We start from the raw sequence: 20,102 nt of genomic DNA, 5'->3' as shown, positions 1-20,102 counted from the left end.
CCACAGAGAAGTGGTGCTTAGCATGAGGGTCTATATGAAATGATTGGTTGGAGTGGGAGCTGCTTTGAGTCACAAGAAAGACTCAACCAGGCATTGACTAGCTGCCCATGGCAAGCCCCATCCGTGGTCTTCCTGACCATCCTGACTGGAAAAGATGACTTTCTGTGTACTGAAACTCAAATGTTAAAGCTCCCTAAAGACAGGCGTGGTCATACAGTGTGGGACAGTGGCATCCTCTAGTTACTTTAAGAGGCTGATGGGCCGGTACAACACAGAGCAGTGCTCACCATTGGCAGCACAGTAGGGTGTGTGTTGGGGGTTCTCCGTGGAGCTGAATGAGAAGAGGGTTGAAACTGAAGCAGAAAGAATTCATAAGGGGAGTGACTAGTCACTGAAGTAAGCCCCCGTGGAAGGTGGTCTAACTGTTTCATGAAGTTCATTGAGAGTGCTCAGGTGACCAATATTCCAGGACAATGATCAAAGCATGAACACTGTTCTCATAAACGATCATCCTTGAGGGTGAAGCCAGAGTTGTGCAGACTCACCAAATTATGCTAGGAATGTATTTGTCTTAACTGACGTGTCTGCTTTCTAATTCTTTGGTCTTTCCCCTTTCCATGGTGCGCAGGCATTTTCCCTGTGAGCTCTGGGGAATGGCCTTGGCTCTCCCTGTGTCTCTATTTTTTTGAATCATGGGTTGAACCTGTCAGGTGCTTCTTAAGATGCCACCAGCTGCTCACCGTCCTCAACAAAGATACATTGTTGTGAAGGAAGGAGTGATGCTAGGTAGCAGGCATCAGGCTAGTTGTAGTGCATGCTTGATTCTCTCTGGGCCCCTTCCACATCTTCTGTACAGGTGGCCACCTCAGCAGTTGAGAAGATGCCAGAGCACACAGTAAACAGGCAAGTGGTAAAATATTTTCTTTCTCTCTCCAGATCTTATGTAGCTCCTAAGTCTTGAAGAGAAGGGCCACCCGGTTTGAGAGTTTATTTCACATCCTTTCAGCTCCGTCCCCCCACCCAGAGCTTCTCTGTTCAGCTTAGAGCAAGGATGAACACATTATCTTCCCAGTTGGTGAATGCCAGGTGAATCCTCCTTCTCCGCGAGCCAAGAGCTGTTCTAGGGAACTGCTTAAAGCACAACCATGCGAAATCCTTTCCTAATCCAGAAAAACAGATTTGCTTCATTCAACCCATTGCAGGCAAGAAGGAACAGACACCATGGACAACTGCAGTGCCAAGTTCATCTCGCTCTGAGCACAGCTGCCCATGGGAATGGTGTGTGATGAGCAGCCTCACGATCAAACTTTGCAGGAGAATGACAAAGCCCATCATCTGATTACACCTCGTGTCTGCTCAGAGGTCATAGTTCCTAGAGAGTGGCAGGTGTTCCACAGATAGGTGAAGGATGATTAAATCCAAGACTGGAGCCTCAAGCTCTTCATTTCCACATAAAGCCGCTAATGACCATTGTCTGACAGGTGATGGGTAGCAAATCTCCAAGATTCCTTAATGCTCGTGTGATTTGCACAGAGTGAATCTTGGAGATATTATTCTTCCTCCACATTTCTTCTTCTGCTTTCCCCCACCTCTGCCTTTGGGCTGTGGATGAAAGCTGAGAGGCCCTCTTGTTGGGAATGTATACTGTCACATCAGCCAATTGGTCCCCAGTAACTAAGTGCTCATGTAGGGCCTGTTGCCAAGAGCACAGAAGAAGATGTAGCAGCCAAGATGCTGTGGCTCAGGGTACTGGGATGCCTGGAAACCCATCAATGCTGCTCAGCCTCTGTGGTATAGTGTCTTGACTATCACTTCCCCATTCTACTTGGACCGATATTTGATTTGGGTAATAGAGATCTTCAAGAGAGAGAGAGAGAGAGAGAGAGAGAGAGAGAGAGAGAGAGAGAGAGAGAGAGAGAGAGAGAGAACCAGTCATAAAACCATAGGGAAACTTTAGTAGGTCCCAACCTGTCAGGCGAATTCTCTGTTCTTGGTAATACTTCAACCTAAGAAACCATCTTTCAATATTCTCATCAGCACAAGGGGTTGGGGGAGCTTATCCTCTGAGGCTTCTGGAAGCATCACTGCCCAGCCTATAACAGGGTCTTATTGGATGCCTTGAAGACCAACAAAAGATTAGGATCATATGCAGGCTTCCTGGAGGAGACCCCAGGAGTGAGTCGCGCTGCATTTAGTGTTGGGGAGACACCTGTTCTGCCGCTGCTTTAAGGCTCAGAATGATGAAGCCAAGGATTTAATTCTCCCTACTTATCTGCCCCAGTCTGCCTTGTGACTTGTAGAATAGGGCCTGAGACATGGCTTCCTCCCAGCTCACCTTGCATCTGAAAACCTATAGAAAAGTTTCTGCATGAGAGAAGTTTGAGGTGGATCACCTTACATCTCATTTATTTGTTGATTTGCTCACACACCTATCAAGTGGGTTTTTGTTTTATTATCAACTAATTTGTCACAGTATTTGTAGATGTTCTCAGTTTGTTTAGCTGGCAATATAATTCTTAGAGGCTAATATTCTTCTTAAAATTTCTGTCATGGGTATGAGTGTTTTGTCCACATGTATGTCTGTGCAACATGTCAGTACCTGGTGCCCTCAGAGGCCAGAAGAGTACGTCAGATAACCTGGGACTAGATTACAGCCAGTTGTGACTCACCATATGGGTGTTAGAAACTGTACCCTGGTCCTCTGGAAGAACAGTAAGGGTTAATATCATTGCCATTTTACACATGAGAAAGACAAGAGGCTCAGTTGTGACATATCAAACTGCTCAGTTTCACAGATTAAGGATGAGGAAGAACCATTGTGAAAATGTTGATCTTTCTCCTTCTGAGAATATTTTATTTTTTTCCATCAGGCTGCTGCCTTGTCCTCAGACACAATTTCACAGCAATTATGACTATTTGCGAAAATCACCTTTCGTGACTAATAAATCCCTTTCAAAAGGTCTTTTGTTTGTCAAGTTCCCGTGAATACATTTTCACATGGATGTGCATTTGATAGTTTTAATCATTACATGGAAATGCTTCTGTGTTCTGTTTCTATTTAAGTTTTCACGCATGTATATATTGAGTGTGTTGCCCATATGCCTCCCCACTCTCCCTTTTCTGCTCCAGTTAGCCCACATTATCTCCCTAGACTATATATTTTTTCTTTAGTGATTGTTACATTACACATTTTCTTCCAGTGTTGCTAAATAATCTTGAAAATTCATTTATAAGCTGGCAAACTAATCCACTGAGTTAATTTCTAGAACATTCTTTTGTTATGGACCATTCTGCCTTTGCTCTCTTTTTGCTCTTATGAACAATGGTGCAATGGAGATTCCCATGTACAGATTTCTCCTCCTTTTATAGAGGAAGAGACGGGGAATCCAAAACAGATGGGCTGGGTTTGAACTCAAGCTCTCACTCATAGCAATGACCCTGCATCACCATTCTAGTTTCCTCAGCTATAAAATGGGAACAATAAAGTGGGCCAAAGGTTGGGAATTCAGCATTAGTAGGTGGATGGCATCCTTCACTCTTTAGACCATGGGCTGAACAGTCAATATGATCGATAGACAGTAAGTTTTAGCTTTCCTGTCTAGGAAACTCCATAAGTATAACGTAAAAGTGCTATGCTTGCAATGAATTCCCAGGCACTGTGCTTTGGTGTATATATATATTTATTTATTTCATGCTCATAAGTTTGAAAGGGAAATGGAAAAAGGATCAAAGCCACCCCTATGGTCTTTACTTAGGACGATGCTCTGCTACAGGGTCACAATAATGAGTCACAAATATTTTGAAGGGCAGAGACTGATTAGTGGCCGGCCATCAAGCCTTACACATAATCCTTATCTGACTAATCAAATCCTCTTGAACCAAGTGGTTGATAGCATATGAAAGATCTGGGCTTGACAGAAGACACTGTCTGACCTGAGCATGGGTGCCCGGTAGACATCTCAAACCTTCTTAACTGATGATTTTTTTTTTTTTCTTTTTAAGGAAGACCTGTCATCTGATAAGGAAGCTTAACAGCATCCTCTCCCCAAATTGGATTTGACATCTGCCTGGCACTCTGGCAGCTGAGCTTTGCCTCTTCAGTCAGCTCTCAGCGGCTTCAGCCCAGGGCTTTGTTTGTCCACTGCAGACCCAGCTGCTAATCCCAGGCTAATGAGCAATCCCCAGGCAGAGCAGCTTCTAGGCAGAGGCAGGGGGAATGGGAGGGCCTTAGTGGGCAAGGCCAGAACAGCCAGGAGGAGCTTCGTTTCCCTGGCAACTAGATAATACAGAGTGTTTTTGCTGTTTGTTTTTCAGACTTGTTCCTGGGTATGGCTTAGGCTGGGGCTCTGGGTCTTCTCTTACCCAGGCAACATCAAGCCTTAGAGCCAGAACACAGTGATTCCAGTGGGCTGGCTGGGTGCTCACATCCACCAGTTTCTCTTATAAACCTACATCATAAGTTGGGTGACTGTCTCTTCTTAGGATGTCTCGGCAATGCTTTCTTGATTCCTCCTTTGATTTTAGTTTTTGAGAGGAGACTGAGGCATGTTGGAAATGATTGACCTCAGACATGATACCTATCTGAGGATGACCCCGGAAACCTCAAGCCAAAATGTGAATTTTAGAAGCGTTCATTGCACACATACCTGCTCATGTGGGCACATGGTTCACACACATGAGCTGAAACACCTCCTTATTTGTAAAATGTGTATGTGCTGTGGAAATGCGTGCATGCACACTCACATACACACATACTTACACACCTTGAGAAATTCTTTTCTGTGAATTTGTGTCTAGTCTCATTATGGATCTGAGATCACGAGCAAATCATTTGATGTGCACAAGTTTTTGTTTCTCAACTTTGAAAATGAGAGTGGAGAATATGAACTATCAGGCCTTAGTGGGAAGCCACACATGAAAAGATGCTGATCTACACAGCAGTGTCATTCTGCCTAAGCCGTCAGATAGCAAGTACGTGCATATCTATGTGTATGGGCAACATTACTAAGTGTTAGGTTTTGATCAGCAAGGACTTTCAGCCATGGTTGATGCACATTAATTGGTAAAGCTACTTTGATTTCTGTCATATAAGCAAATGGTCACATACTAAAGAGAAATGAATTTTGTATACTAAGTTCCAGAATTTTCACACTGAATCTGCCTGGATCACACATATACATGGAAGACATATACAGGAAGGGTACCTTGTGCTTTTTCTGGGATGCATAAAAAATGCAAACAAACTAAGCGACAGTCAATGGCAGAATGCAAAAATAGACTTTGGCATAAGCCTGCAGGGAAAACTAACAGACTAGAGCTGTATGCGTTGTCAACGTGGAGCAGCCTCGGAAAGCATGGAGTTGAATAAAGGAGAGAGTGGGCTTTAGAGACCGTCAGAAAGGCTAAAGAGACAAGACTCAACTGTACATTATCCACAAGGAATCCATGTTTGAATGGCTGAAATATAGGTTGAAAGTAGGCAGAATAGGTTGAAAACAAAAAGGATAAAAATGAAATTCCATACAATCTGGGGCCAGGGCCGATGCCTGAGTTTCTAAGACACCTGATATGAAAGCAATAGGACCTAAGTTTGGACCCCAATCACGTATGTAAGTGTTGGGCATCATAGCACAAATCTGTAACCTCAGGGCTTGTAGAGGCAAAACAGCCAGATCCTCAGAGATCATTAGCCAGCCAGTTCACTCAATGAGCTCAAGGTTTGAGAGACCTTATCTCAAAAAAAGTACATATTGGGGAAGAGAGGAAGGCAGGACGTATGTCAGATCTAGAAGATGTGGTGAAAGGCTGGGGGATGTCATGTTCTGATGTCAATGTGACCGTTGCAATCATTACTTCACACATCTGCGGCCCACACAAGATTGGCCCTGTCAACAATCAGTCATGTAAGAGGGAGGGGCTCACAAAAAGTGGACTTACCATCTGCAATTGTGTACCTATTACTGAACGCCTCTAGCAGTTTGCTCCAGCCCTTGGACCATCAAGTGGCCCTGGCTAAACTTAGTGGCCCATAAACTCAAACAAATAGACAGGAATGTGAGGGAGAGATTTGTAGGGTGATGGGGTTTAGGCAGTAGAGGCAGGGAGATAAGAGAGCGTAGGAGTGAGAGTGATAAGTGTGTGTTATGTGCAACTGTCCAAGAACAAAGTTGATTTTTTTTTAAAAAGGTGGAGAATGATTAATGAAGACACATGACATAGATCTCTGACTTCTACATGTAAGCTCGTACATGTGCAGGCGTACATGTGCAGGCACACCCACATGAACACTTACACACACACACACACACACACACACACACACACACACACACACACTTACTCACTAAGATAAAGAGTATCTTCCATATAATCTTATGGGAGTAGGACAAGGAAGCTAAAATGATACCAGACAAAATTTATTTCAAGATAAAAATCATTAGAGATAAACTGAAGATATTTTAATGTGCCGCAGTCAGTAAGTCAAGAAGACATAATAAATCTTAGTGTGTATGTACTTAACCATAGGGTTTCAAAATATAAAACAACAACAGCAACAACAAAAGCCCTTAAAGGGAAATAGACATGCCCACAGTTATGGTGAGTTTAACAGCCTTCTTAGTCACTGACAAACCATCTGATTCTCAGCAGTGAGGCGGAAGATCTGAGGACACAATGAGCTGTCCTGCCCCAGCTGACATTTCCAGAACAGCCAACTCACATCAGAAAGCACAGGCTTTTCAAGTGTGAGTGGAGTGTCCCCAAGTGCTTGTGCCATAACATAAATGCCATAAACTAGTTGCAAGGTATCTGAAAAGTTTGAAATCTTATAGAGTCTTTGGAAATGGCATAATCAACTTAGACAGCAATACAAGTACATATTCAGAAGTTAAGTAGCATATTGTTAATGCAGGTATCAAAAATACATACAGGAAAAATTATAAACTATCACAAGCCAAAGGCAATTTGACATCACAAAGTGTGCAGTGTGCTTCTGAGGGTACTTAGGACTGCTGGAAAAGATGCATCAATAGGATTTGTGCTGTAGCATCATTTTTAAAGTTTTTTTTCTATTTATTTATTTATTTATTTATTTAACCAATCTCTTTACAGCTGACCCCAGCCCCCTTCCTCCTCTCCTCCCACACCTTTTTCTTCTTCTCAGAGAAAGGAGGCCCACCAAGGGGTATCAACCCACCCTGGCACCTCAAGTCCCAGCAGGACTAAGCATATCTCTCCTACTGAGGCCTGACAAGGCACCCCAGCTAGGGAAAAGGGATCCAGAGTCAGAGTCAGAGACAGCCCCTACTAGCATTGATAGGGGTCCCACATGTTGACCAAACTGTACAACTGCTACATATGTGTAGGGGTTCTAGGTTTAGTCCATGCATGCTCTTGGTTGATGGCTCAGTCTCTGTGAGCCCCCCATGGGCCCAGGTTAGTTTACTCTTTATGTTTTCTTGTGGTGTCCTTGAGCCCTTTGGCTCTCTCTATCCCTTCCTTTCACTCTTCCATAGAGCCCCCCTGAGGTCAGCCTATTCTTTGGCTGTGATTCTCTGTATCTGTTTCCATCAGCTGATGGATGAAGCCTCTCAGAAGACAGTTATGCTAGGCTCCTATCTGCAAGCACAGCAGAGTATCATTAGTAGTGACAGGGGTTGGCTTTTTCCCATGGGTGGGTCTCAATTGGGCCAGTTGTTGGTTTCCCATCCCCTCAATATCTGCTCCTTCTTCACCCCTACATTTCTTGTACGCAAGACAAACATTGGGTCAAAGGTTGTATGGGTGGGTTGGTGTCCCCCTCCCTCCACTGGGAATCCCACCTCACTACAGGAGGTGGTGACTTCAGGCTCTTTAACCTTCCTGCTTCTATGAGTCTCAGCAAGGGCCACTCTCCCTCCCTCCTGTAGACTCCCAGGAGCCTCCTTGTCCTAGAGATGCCCCCCCACCAATTTCTGTTCTCTCTTGCCTCCCCCACTCTCCACACACCTCCGTTACCCTCCCCACCCAGTTCCCTCCCTTCATCTACTTCAGTTGTCTGTTTTATTTCCTCTTCTGAGTGAAATTTAAGTATCTTCCCTTGGGCACTCCTTCACTTCTTTGGGTGTGTGGATTGCATCATAGCTATCCTGTAACTTTATGGCTAATATTCACTTATAAGTGAGTACACACCATGTGTGTCTTTCTGACTCTGAGTTACCTCAGTCAGGATGATCTTTTCTAATTCCACCCATTTGCTTGCAGATTACATGATGCATTTGTGTTTTTTTTTTAACAGCTGAGTAGTATTCCATTGTGTAAATGTACTACATTTTCATTATCCATTCTTCAGCTGAGGGACATCTGTGTTGTTTCCAGTATCTGGCTATTACAAATAAAGCTCTTGTGAACAGAGGTGAGCAAGTGCCCTTGTGGTATTGTGGGGCATCTTTTGGGTATATGCCTAAGAGTGTTATAGCTGGGTCTTGAAGTAGATCTATTCCCAAATTTCTGAAAAACCTTCACATTGATTTCCACAGTGGTTGTACAAGTTTGCACTCCCACTGGCAATGGAGAAGTGTACCCCTTGCTCTACATCCTCGCCAGCATGTCCTGTTGCTTGAGTTTGTGTCTTAGCCATTCAGATGTGTGTAAGATGGAATCTCAGGGTTGTTTTAATTTGCATTCTGATGACTAAGGATGTTAAATACTTCTTTAAGTGCTTCCAGGCCATTAGAGATTCCTCTGTTGAGAATTCTTGTAGCATCGTTTTAGGTTGACAATTATTTAGGAATGCGTAAAAGTTCAAGCAAAGAAATCTTTCTGGTAAAGCTAAGGCCCATGCACTCCACAGGGTAATACACATTTGTCAAAAATGAATAATCAGAGATTTCTCTGAATGAATGCAGACTGCAACCTGGACTGCAGAGAGACAGTGGTGGGACAGGATAGTGCAGAAGGGCTTGTGGCATGAAAGCGAGAGGAAGGGAATAAAAAAGCACAGGCATATCAACACAGTGTTACAAAGGAACACTAGGAAAGACAGACTAAGAAACTGTAAAGCAGCACAGGCAAGGTGTGCTTTGAGTGTGGAAGGACAGCATGGAAAGACACGAGAAACAATGGCCCTGTCCTAATTATTCCCAATGTCCTAATTATGTTTCCTGTTTCCTAGCTAGAGTTCAAACGTTTAACTTTTGGGTGCACACTAAGAAAAAAATGTCACTAGGCATGGTGGTGCATGCCTTTAGCCTCAGCACTTGGGAGGCAGAGGCACATGGATCTCTGAGTTTGAGGCCAGCCTGGTCTACAAAGTGAGTTTCAGGACAACCAGGGCTACACAGAGAAACCCTGCTTCAAAAAAAGAAGATACAAACAAACAAACAGAAACAAAAATGAATAAAATGTCAATACACTAAAAAATGAAAGAAAAGAATGCAAAGCATACTGAACCCTGAAAATGAAAACAAACTATTAAATGGATCAATTTTATTTATAACTAGACTGAAGGGCACAAAGAACGGACTATTCCAAATGCCTTTGAACCAAGCATGTGACTAACTTTAGTCTGCGACAATGTGGAGTTGTGTAGAAGGACTACTGAAAATAACTCCTGACCCCTTCCCAGCCCTTTCCAGCTAGTGTGCTCAACATACAAGTGTGAGTGGAACAGCTTGAATCTATTTTATACATATCCAAAGTGAACAGAAGAAGCTGGTATGCATGCCTGTAATTCTAGCACTACGGGGGTTTAAATGTGAGGGTTGGACCAGCCTGAGCTGTAGTGGAAGTTTTGGTTTCTTTAAAAAGTCAGTCATGTTATATAAACAGGTCTTTGTTTTAATCCTACGTGTGGGATACAGAGCTGCTTTTAGTCTGTCCACAGCTGATAATTGCTTCATGTGGCTCAGAAAGGGTTGTAGTTTTTGCCAGCTGCAGTTAGTGGAATTCTGAGGACTCAGAGAGGGTATAAATATCAGAGCCCAGAGAGAGAGAGAGAGAGGAGGACACTTCAGGGAGACAGCGAAAGGAGGAAGAAGGCTGCTGGTTCATTGGACTGCTGGATATCCTGACAACTTAGATTGTTTTTGTCCCCAAAGGACCCTATGACCCTAATCAGGTAGAAGTAGCTAAAGAGAATTCTGCCCCATTCCCCTTCTAATCTTTCTCTCCTACCTAGGGTCAGGGGGGATTAGAAGGGAGGTAAAGGCATAAAGAAACCAAATAAACTAAAATAAGTTAAAAATTAACACCAACATTCAGCAGCCTAGCGGGGCTCTGTCTCAGTAAAAACAAAATATAGATTGTACAGAAGGAGTAATATATTGATGGCCTTGAAGAGCAGGCCTCTCACTGCAAAAGAAAAATGCAAGCATGCAACATGGGTGGAGGAAGTCAATGCAAGCATGCAGCACGGGTGGAGGAAGTCAATGCAGGCATGCAGCACGGGTGGAGGAAGTCATGGATTGAGTGTGATGTGTTGAAATATGAATATTTATGTTTGCATATCTGTTGCTTGTCTGAGTGATCCTCCCATGGTGCTGATGCACACATGCACTTATGAATGGTAAATAGGCATATCAGCATAGACACAGAACATGCCTGGCTTTCCTTGTATTATTTGCTGAAAAAGCCAAGGATGCAAATATTCCAGGAATGATAAGTGGAGCTAACACTTATATTTCCGTCCTTGCAGCCATTTCTCACTTAAGCAAACAAGGACTTCACTGAGAAATGGTTCATTTCAGGGCTGGAGCTAAGTACACAAAGGATGAGCCTGGAATAACTTGTTATGCAGAAAAAGAAATAATAACAAATAAGGACATGCTAAAAATGGTGTGAAAGTGTCACAAGGACACAGCAGCCAGGAGCAAAAGGTGACAAGTGACTAACCTCAAAACAATTTAAACACTGAAACAGGTGAGTAGTAAATGACCAACCATGGGGGAAAAGTCAGAATTTATGAATCAGTAGTCATACTAGATAGGTCTGCTATATCACACATTCGGTACAGATGTAGACAACATGATAGGTGATAGGTAGATACATATATAGATGATAGATAGATAAGTGATGTGGTTGATTGGTATATGGTAGACAATGGATAGATGATAGACAATAGATAGGTAGGTCGGTCTGTGATGTAAGTGAGCACGAGCGACTCTCAAATGTTCAGAGCATGCGCACACAAGCACATAGAAGCACACACACAGAACACAAACCACTCTAACTGTGAAGAGTCACCTCATGGGAGGACATGTGCTGAGAATATCCAAGCATTCCTTCTATAGAATTGTGTTTTCATAATTTTGTCATAATGTTTTCCTGTGTGTGTGTGTGTGTGTGTGTGTGTGTGCGTGTGCGCGCGTGTGCGCAATGTTGGCATTGATTGTTTACAGTGAGGGGAAAGGTGTAAAATTAATGATATCAGCTTCTATCATAAAGGCCAGAAAGGAAAATGAGCAAATTACACATAAACTTTAAAGATGGAAGAAAACAGTAGAACCAAAGCGGAAATTAAAAAGGAAGCAAAACAAGAAAACAGGAAACAACAACAAAAAACAGTGACCAATGCTTTCTTCTCAAAAGCTTAGAGGACTTGGTAAACCCATAGCTAGCTGGAAAACCAAATGACCTGTAATATTGTACTTGTAACTGCAGTTTCTTCCATGCCTCAGCCCATTCCATGAGCTGACACTTGATAGTGTGCCATGGGAAAGGCATTAAAAGAAAACGTTTTTCACAGCTTTGTGGACAAAGGTGAAGAATTAAACAATGTCTGTTAAGTCTTCATGACCAATTCAATCTAGGGAATATGAGTTTTATTTAGGATTCAAGAATTAGCCATGTCAGCCAGGCAGTGATGGCGCACACATTTAGTCCCAGCACTCAGGAGGCAGAGGCAGGTAAATATCTGAATTTGAGGCCAGCCTGGTCTACAGAGTCAGTTTCAGGACAGCCAGGGCTCCACAGAGAAACCCTGTCTTGCAAAAAACAAAATAAACAATGTCTACATAATTAACACTTAGAAGTAGCAGGGAAATCATAGATCACATTTTTAAATACACATATATATAACTTATTATTCATTAATTGAGGATATATACATATATATAATGTATTTTTGTCACATTAACTTCTCTTTCTGTCTAATCCTCCCCAGAACCTTCTTCTGTATCACCCTCATGTCCTATTTTCAAGGACCACCAAGTCCGATGAGTACTGCATGTTTTGTTCATTGTGTTCATGAGTGTGGAGCCATCTGCTGGAGTATGAGCAGCCTACCAGGAGCCATTTTCTTCCTTTGTTTTCTTTGTTCTTTCTATCTTTTGTTTGTTTGTTTGTTTGAGACAGGGTTTCTCTGTGTAACAGCCTTGGCTGTCTTGTACTCCCTGTGTAGACCAGGCTAGCCTCCTGAGTGCTGGGATTAAAGGTGTGCACCACCATGATCGCCTTGACTGTCTCTACACTAGCACCTTAAGGACCAAAGCTACAAATGGGCACCTCCCTTTTATGCGTAAAATCATCTTGACACATGGCACCCTTAGAGAATGACATTAACAATATTCACCACCTATTTACACAAAGTATTCTCAGTAAGGTAGAGTGGACACTTCCTTGCAAATAAAAGACCTCAGTCTGATTAAGGACCGTCTACAGAGTGCCTGTAACTCATGCTCAACAGAGGGCAATGAATGACTTCCTCCTTAAGACCAGGGTAATGCCAGAATGTTCAGTCTTGTAGCCAGTGCGGTATGAAGTCAGTAGCTTGAGTGATAAGACAAGAAAAATAAAAGCATAAAGACTCAAAAGAAAGAATTTGATGAACCTGATTGTTATAGTTATAAATACATAATGTTTATTTATACAATTATGTATAAATACACATAAATGTTTATTTATAAAATAATTTACAATACAAGAAAATGCTAGGGAGTGAACAAAGAAATCTCCCAAAACTATTTCAATGGATTTCTCAGTATCTTAGGATTTAAGATGCAAAAACAAATTAAATTGTATTTCTACATATTGGTAGAAAACAATGGAAAAGTGAAATAAAGATTATATTCACAGTACCAAAAGAATACAAAGTCTTCAGTGATAGATTCAACAAAATAGATGCAAGTTCTCCATATTAGACAACTTAAAATAGTGTAGAGAAGAAAAAAAATCTAAATCCCTAGATAGAGAGATATACTACATTTTGGGCTGAGAAAAATCAATGTTATAAAAGTGTTAAAGATTCTACAGTAATCCATAGTTCAGCATAATCCAAATCATACTTCCAAAAGGCTTTCAAAAATAGAAATAGATGATTCTAAAATTTACATGAACACAAGATCATGTAAAATAGACGTAACAATTTTTATTTGAAAAGAACAAAACTGAAGAGCAGCAAGGTAATGCAGGAGATAAAGCTTCTTGCTGCCATGCCTGATGACCTGTGTTTACCTGAGCTCTACATGGTAGAAGAAGAGGGACATGCCACAGCATGAGTTTGAGGTCCTTCTCAACATTCATACAATGGCATGTATGTATGTGTGGGGAGATGCCCTTCACGCATGTGCCAGTGTGTGTGTGTGTGTGTGTGTGTACTGTGTCCTCATGCACTAACATGTATACACAACAGACAGATAGCTGATAGATTAGATAGTAGATAGATAGATAGATAGATAGAAAGGAAGAAAGAAAGAAACAGAATTGGAAGACTGAAACTGCTTGGCTTTAAGACACAAAATAATAGTGAGTAAGATAGTTTGATGGTCGAATAAGGTCAGATATTCATGTTATATCAGAAAGCACATAAACAATTGCATTTATTAATGGTGAATTATTTTTTGCAAAAATAGAAAATTAATTCAAAACAGAGGTAATTGTGTTATTTATTAAGATAATAGCTCAGAGAAGAACCTGTCTGATGTGTACGTGTGTGTGTGTGTGTGTGTGTGTGTGTGTGAAATGCATGATTTCACACCATACATTTAATTAGATGAAGCCCTTAGACATCAATGGGGAAGTTAAAATTACAAAGCATTGAGAAGAAAGCAAGATAATATCTCCATGAAACGAAGATTTCTAAAACAAAAGCCAGTAAACACTGACAAGAAAATGAAAGGAAGATAGATTTCATAAAAATTAAATTGTGTACAACTCTAGTCAACAAAGGGAATCTTAAAAAATTGTCTAGACAGACTCAGAGAAAGTATGTTCCAAATATATTTCCAGCCAAAGCATTCTGTTAAGAACATATAAAGAATGCTTCCAACTCAATACTAAAATGAGAACATGACATAAATGAGTAAAATTCCCATCAACCCTTTCTGGGGAGTGCCCAAAACACATATCACCTAAGAGCAAGAAAAATGGTGCCACCTTGGAGGAGCATTTAGTTATGTGAACTTGAAATTTTCTTACTTCCCCTTTATCCCAGAACTTGTATTCCTTTTTCCAAGAAAAAAAAAAATAATGCAAATAAAAGTACAGAGTAAGTGCTCCCACAACCAATTACAATGGCCAAGAACTAGAAATACATGAAACGGAGCCTGGACGAATAAATAAACTGTGCTGCTTTCATGTAATGGAAAACTACTTAGCAGGGACACAAATAACTTCATGCCATAAGGGATATCTAGATGAAGCTACAAGGATGAGAAAATGTCATTTAAGGCAAAAGACTGAGACAGTAGTTTTCTGGGTACATGATGGCAGGGAAGGAAAGAGGCTTTTAGGTAAAAGATAATGTTTTCTGTCGAGATAGGTGTTTTTTTTTTTTTTTTTTAATCTTGAAATGGAGAGAGATACTTGAGTATCTATTATTGTGTTTCATATATATATATATATATATATATATATATATATATATATATATATATATATATATATATATATTTGAACTTTCTCATAAAATGCTTCCTTAAAAAGAGCAAGCTGCAGGAAGCACACAGTATGGTGTCATGTATATAAAGATTGACAACATGGGTGCAGAAATGTCTCTGATTTATTGGTGTATACTTGTACGGTCAAGAAGACATGGAAACTATAAACACAGGTTTGGTATTCATAAGAGCAGACAGATGAAAGATTTATGCACTTAAATGTCCACAACATTTGTTTAAACAGAATTTTAAACCGTAATTATTGAGTGATGGGAAGGTGGGGTGCGAAGTCTGTCGAGGTGAACCAGGATGCCCACAACTAGTGGATGGAGAGATGGCTCAGTGGTTAAGAGCACTTGCTGCTCTAGCAGAGGACCTAAATTCGGTTCCCAGCACTCGTGTGGAAGATCACAACTATTTCTAGCTCTAGTTCCCAAGTATCTGATGCCTTGTTCTGGCCCCGATGGGCACTGCACACACGATACACATACATGCATACAAGCAAACACTCATACCTATAAATATGTTTAAATCTTTTTTTTTTAAAAGAATGCCCACAATTGGTAGATCTAGAGGCATTGGCATACAGGAATCCATTCTACTATTCTGTTGCCTTTATGTACATTTGAACTTTCTCACAGAATGATCCCTTAAAAACAAAACAAAACAAAACCCCCCCCCCAAAAAAAACAAGCCGCAGAAGGCATACAGTATGGTATTGTGCACATAAAGTCTAACAACATAGGTGTAGAAATTTCTTTGTTTATTTGAATATATTGTCCAGTCAAGAAGACATGGAAGCTATAAATACAAGGTTTGATATTAGTCTCCAACCACTGGATGGTGCAAAAGGAAATATTCAAAGGTCTTTGCATTAAGCTACTTTCTACATTTTTAGTCTTACATATTTCAGTAAAGGTGTGGGAGCCATCAAAGACCCAGGTGCTAGCTTTATGTTAAGGGAGGAAGATAGTATGCCTGTTATACTTTACTCTGTAAAATGAAAAGCATAGGTAGCACAATTCTCAGGTAGACTTGGGGGTGCTCCCAAGGCCCATATGTTAGAGTCCTGAACCCCAACACAGCACTATCAGGAAGTGGTGGAAACTTTCAGAGGTTGCGTCTAGTTGGGGGGGGTCTTCATGTCACTGGGTCATGCTCCTGAAGGAAGAGGATAGCACCCCAGCCTCCCCATTCCTCACGACCTTGTTTTTGCTTCCTGTCCATAAAGTAGATGGATTTGCCACAACTAGACCAACCAAACATGGGCAGAAACTAAAACAGTTGATTGTCTCAGGTATTTGTTACGTTAATGGAAAGGTTACTGTCATAAGTATTGCATATGTTGCAAAGCAAAACCAAATGCAGAGACTTTGGGGGAAAGACGGGGCCTTTCAGACTTCCGCGGCTCTTGGGCCATTTCAGCAATACTAAGTTGCTAGTGTGGGTGATCCCTGAAGAAAGTATTGGATTTTGCATGGCAACATGTATCTGACAGTTAAAACAATGCCTGCGGGGCTGGTTATGGGATGAACGGCTGGGCAGGGCTTCTCTAGGGACATCCAGATGATATTTGGATTGTTTTAATAAGTGGTAACATGGGCCTATGTGGCTTGTCCTCAAAACTTCTTATCAGAACTAACAGTTAATTCTACACCAACTGCATGGCACAAGTTCTGTTTCTATTGACTCCCTTGGATGATCAATGAAGATAAAGATCACAAAAGCTAGACTGCGTGTTCAAGGTCATACCATTGGGGCTAGAAGAGCTATAGCTCTTATGTTTGACTCTGAGACCCCATAGCTTCTTGGCATGAAGCAAATTTACAGTAGGATCTTGGAGGTGGGGAGAGACATGATTCCACAAGGGACTATGAGGAGCTCAGCAGTGCACAAGATATATCCTAGAGGGTGAGTGGTCTCAGCTTCAGGGATACCAAAAGCCAGCTCTTTGGTGACCTCCAGGGTGGCCTCTGTATCTAAGCATCTCTTCCCAGCACTCAGCCATCCCGAGGCCTGGAGGCTTTTCTGTGGTGAAGATGACAGTCTGGAGATGGCTGAGCTGGATAAACAGAGCCTGCCCTGCTCCCGCTGCCAAGCAGGATGAATACAATGTGTTTTAATAATGAATGAGTGATTAATAGCAACTGCTTTGAAGAATTACGATGCGACGGGCCTACTGTGCCATGGAGCTGGGTATAAATGACGCTGGAATGCAGAATCAGGACATTAGCATCTGTTACCAACTGCATTATAAACCAGGCTCCATAATGCCGCTTATCCACACCTCCCTGACATGTTATTATAACACCTCTCTTGAGGATGGATTGGGGGAAATGTAATACTTATTAATCACTCATTGATATAAAAAAAAACGAAGAACAAGAATGTTAGATTAAGGGACTGTCGGCCATGTCTTTTCTCTCTCCCGTTGCTTTCAATTCCAGTCTCTTTGGTAGCTGGCAAGGGCAGGATGTCTTCTGCTCTGACTCTTAAAAGAGTGTGGCCTGGTCAGGGATCAGCCTTGCTCAGCAAATCATCATATCTGAGAACTTGAATCTGTTTGGCCTTTCCCATAATTTCCTTTAAGAACATTGATGTTATGCAGATTTCTGGACGGAATTCTGGGAAAGAGAGGGACATCAGGTAAACGCTAAATCGGCATATAAAGTATGGGCTTTAGTTAATAAGGACTCACTAATTATAACAAATGCGCCCCAATAATGTAAATGGTTTGTTAGTAGGAGGGGAAATTGTAGCTAAGGGTAGGCATATGCCAGGTTTCTAAACTACCTGCTCATTTTCTCTTTTTAAAAGTTACATTTATTTGTTTGTTTGTTTTTTTGTTTGGGGTGTGTGATGCCAGAGAACACACTAGAGCCGGCTCTCTCCTTTCACCATAGCAGTTGGGTCCCAGGGATCAGATTCAGGTCAGGGTTGTTAGCAAGTCTGTACCTCCTCGCTGCGTTTTGAATACATTCTAAGCAATTGAGAAGAAAAAAGTCATTGATAACTTGTGTGTGTGTGTGTGTGTATGTGCTTGCGCGTGCCTTTGTGTACAATATTATATGTAGAAGCCAGAGGAGGATGCCTAGTATCAGCTTTATTCCTTTGAGGCAGGGTCTCTCACTGAACCAGAAGCAAGGCTCGTGGCCGACAAGCCCAGTGATTTCCTGACTCCATCCAACATGGCCACTGACGTAACTGGCCATTTGTTTTCTTTTCTTTTGGTTTTTGGTTTTCTTTTAACATGAGTTCTTGGGATTTGAACTCAGGCCCCTGCGCTTGCTCAGCTAATGCTCCTACCTTTCTCCCAGCTCTCCCAATCCCTCAATCCATGTTCCTTACATGACACACCTGTGTGGACCCCTTGTTACCTGCCAGATATGCTTACCATTTTCCCTCCACCCTGTGTACTCTGGATGCAGCATTATGGAATAGTGTCCCCCTTCTGACAGACTTAAGTCCTGCTGGTCCTCTCCATCTCAGCTAGGGCCACCCCCCCACACACACTCCCTCACACTGACCCCCCCCACACTCCCTCACACTGACTTCCCATTAAAGCCTGTGTCACATGGTAGATACAGAAATGCCCCATTTGTTCTCTTCTCCATCAGCCCAGAGGCCTCACAGTTTGTCTCATACATGTTTGTGTTGCCTGAAAACAGCCTAAAGTGGAATGTGGGATTGGCGTCTCCTGACAGAAAGAATGGATGCTCAGGTAGTGAAAGCTAAATGCCAGGGATGTGTAGTGCAGCTGGCATATACTCACCTAACAGAAAGAGTTCTTTCTATCACCACAGCTCTTGGGTAGCAGTTTCTGGCAAGACTGAAAGAGTCCATCCTCCAGGGAAGCTTCTTGGGAGAGAAAGTAAGCAACTCAAAACAGCCCAGGAAGTCCCCAAAACTGATCAGCTTCACTAGGCTCCCTTCCTAAAAGTAAACAAGAAAGACTGCTGAGGGTCAGGATCATGCAAGCCAAGTTTCAAAGAAGACCCAATCTCAGACAAGCCCAACTTCCTAGAAGGAGCAGGGACCAGCCAAGTAGCAGAGACCAGTGGGCTGCCTAGAAAAGGGTAGAGTGGGCGCTCTCCAACCTTTAGAGCTGCCTGCAGGCTGTGCAGTGTGCTCCAGGTGATCAGCTTTTGTGAGCTGCCATCCCTTTTGGGGTAGGCTTTGGTGATGCAGCTGTCTTCAGGTCATTTCTGTTCCTGTAGGTGACCCCTCCCCAATTTCTTGTAAGTAATCCCAATAAAACTCATGGTTCACCAAGTTGGACTTTGGTGGTATCTGTACTTTAGTTTGTCGTGGCCTTGCTTGCTATCTGGTGTGTGTGTGTGTGTGTGCGCGCGCGTGCGTGCACATGTGCTCACACGCACTGTATCCCCTTAGGAAAAATCTTGTCATACAATGGCCACAACCTTTCAAGGTGGAGAAAATAGAGCCACACCAAATCGCTGGAGTGCATGTTTCTGTGGAGCTGGCATTGGCTAGGGGACTTTTCTAAGAGGAAATGTCAGTAGTCTACCCACAGGTTGCCCTGGGATCTTCTCCTTGGCACCCTGTCCCTGACTCTTCAGAACCAGCCCTGATGCTGTAATCTTTAAGGAAATCCCAGGCATGGAACCCAGACAAGGCTACAGGATTTCTGATTCTAAGCTGCCTGTTTCGTTTCTCATCTTCTCTGTTGTTGCTCCCACCCAACTGGGAATTTACCCTTCGTGCCTGAACTACCATGAGTTCATTTAATAAGGTCAAATTTCTTTTCTCGGCAATCTGTTGTAATGTCACCAGGTGCCGGATCGTCAAGCCGTCTGGAGACAGAGAGCTTAGGAAGGCCCCAAAGGCTGTTTCCTAAGCTCTGACGCATGGACGTGCATGGCTATCCTCACTGGGTCCAATCCCAGATCTCTCTCTCTCTCTCTCTCTCTCTCCCTGGTTAGACTGTGGATTCCTCAAGCCATGCCTAGTTCAACTGTGGCTTACCTTCAGCATTGGACCTGTGTCCAGATTTCCAGTAAACACGCAGCATTTCTCTTGGGGAGTAGTGCAATGTGTGTGATCAGATCACAACGTTGAGGAGAGAGCTCTCTTGCTCCTCATGTGATCATATCCCATAACTTCTGTTTCCTGTTTATCCCTTGAGGTTTACCTACAAAAGCACGTCCAGATTAGTGGCTAGGCATGGGACTACCACCTATTGGAAGGGGGTAAGTTGGCGTGTTAATCACAGGGTCTCAGATTCCTGAC

This window comes from Acomys russatus, chromosome 16 (genome assembly GCF_903995435.1).
Source record: "Acomys russatus chromosome 16, mAcoRus1.1, whole genome shotgun sequence".
In the NCBI taxonomy this organism is placed as follows: Eukaryota; Metazoa; Chordata; class Mammalia; order Rodentia; family Muridae; genus Acomys; species Acomys russatus.
The sequence above is the reverse complement of the archived record's forward strand: the minus strand, read 5'-3'. Positions refer to the sequence as shown.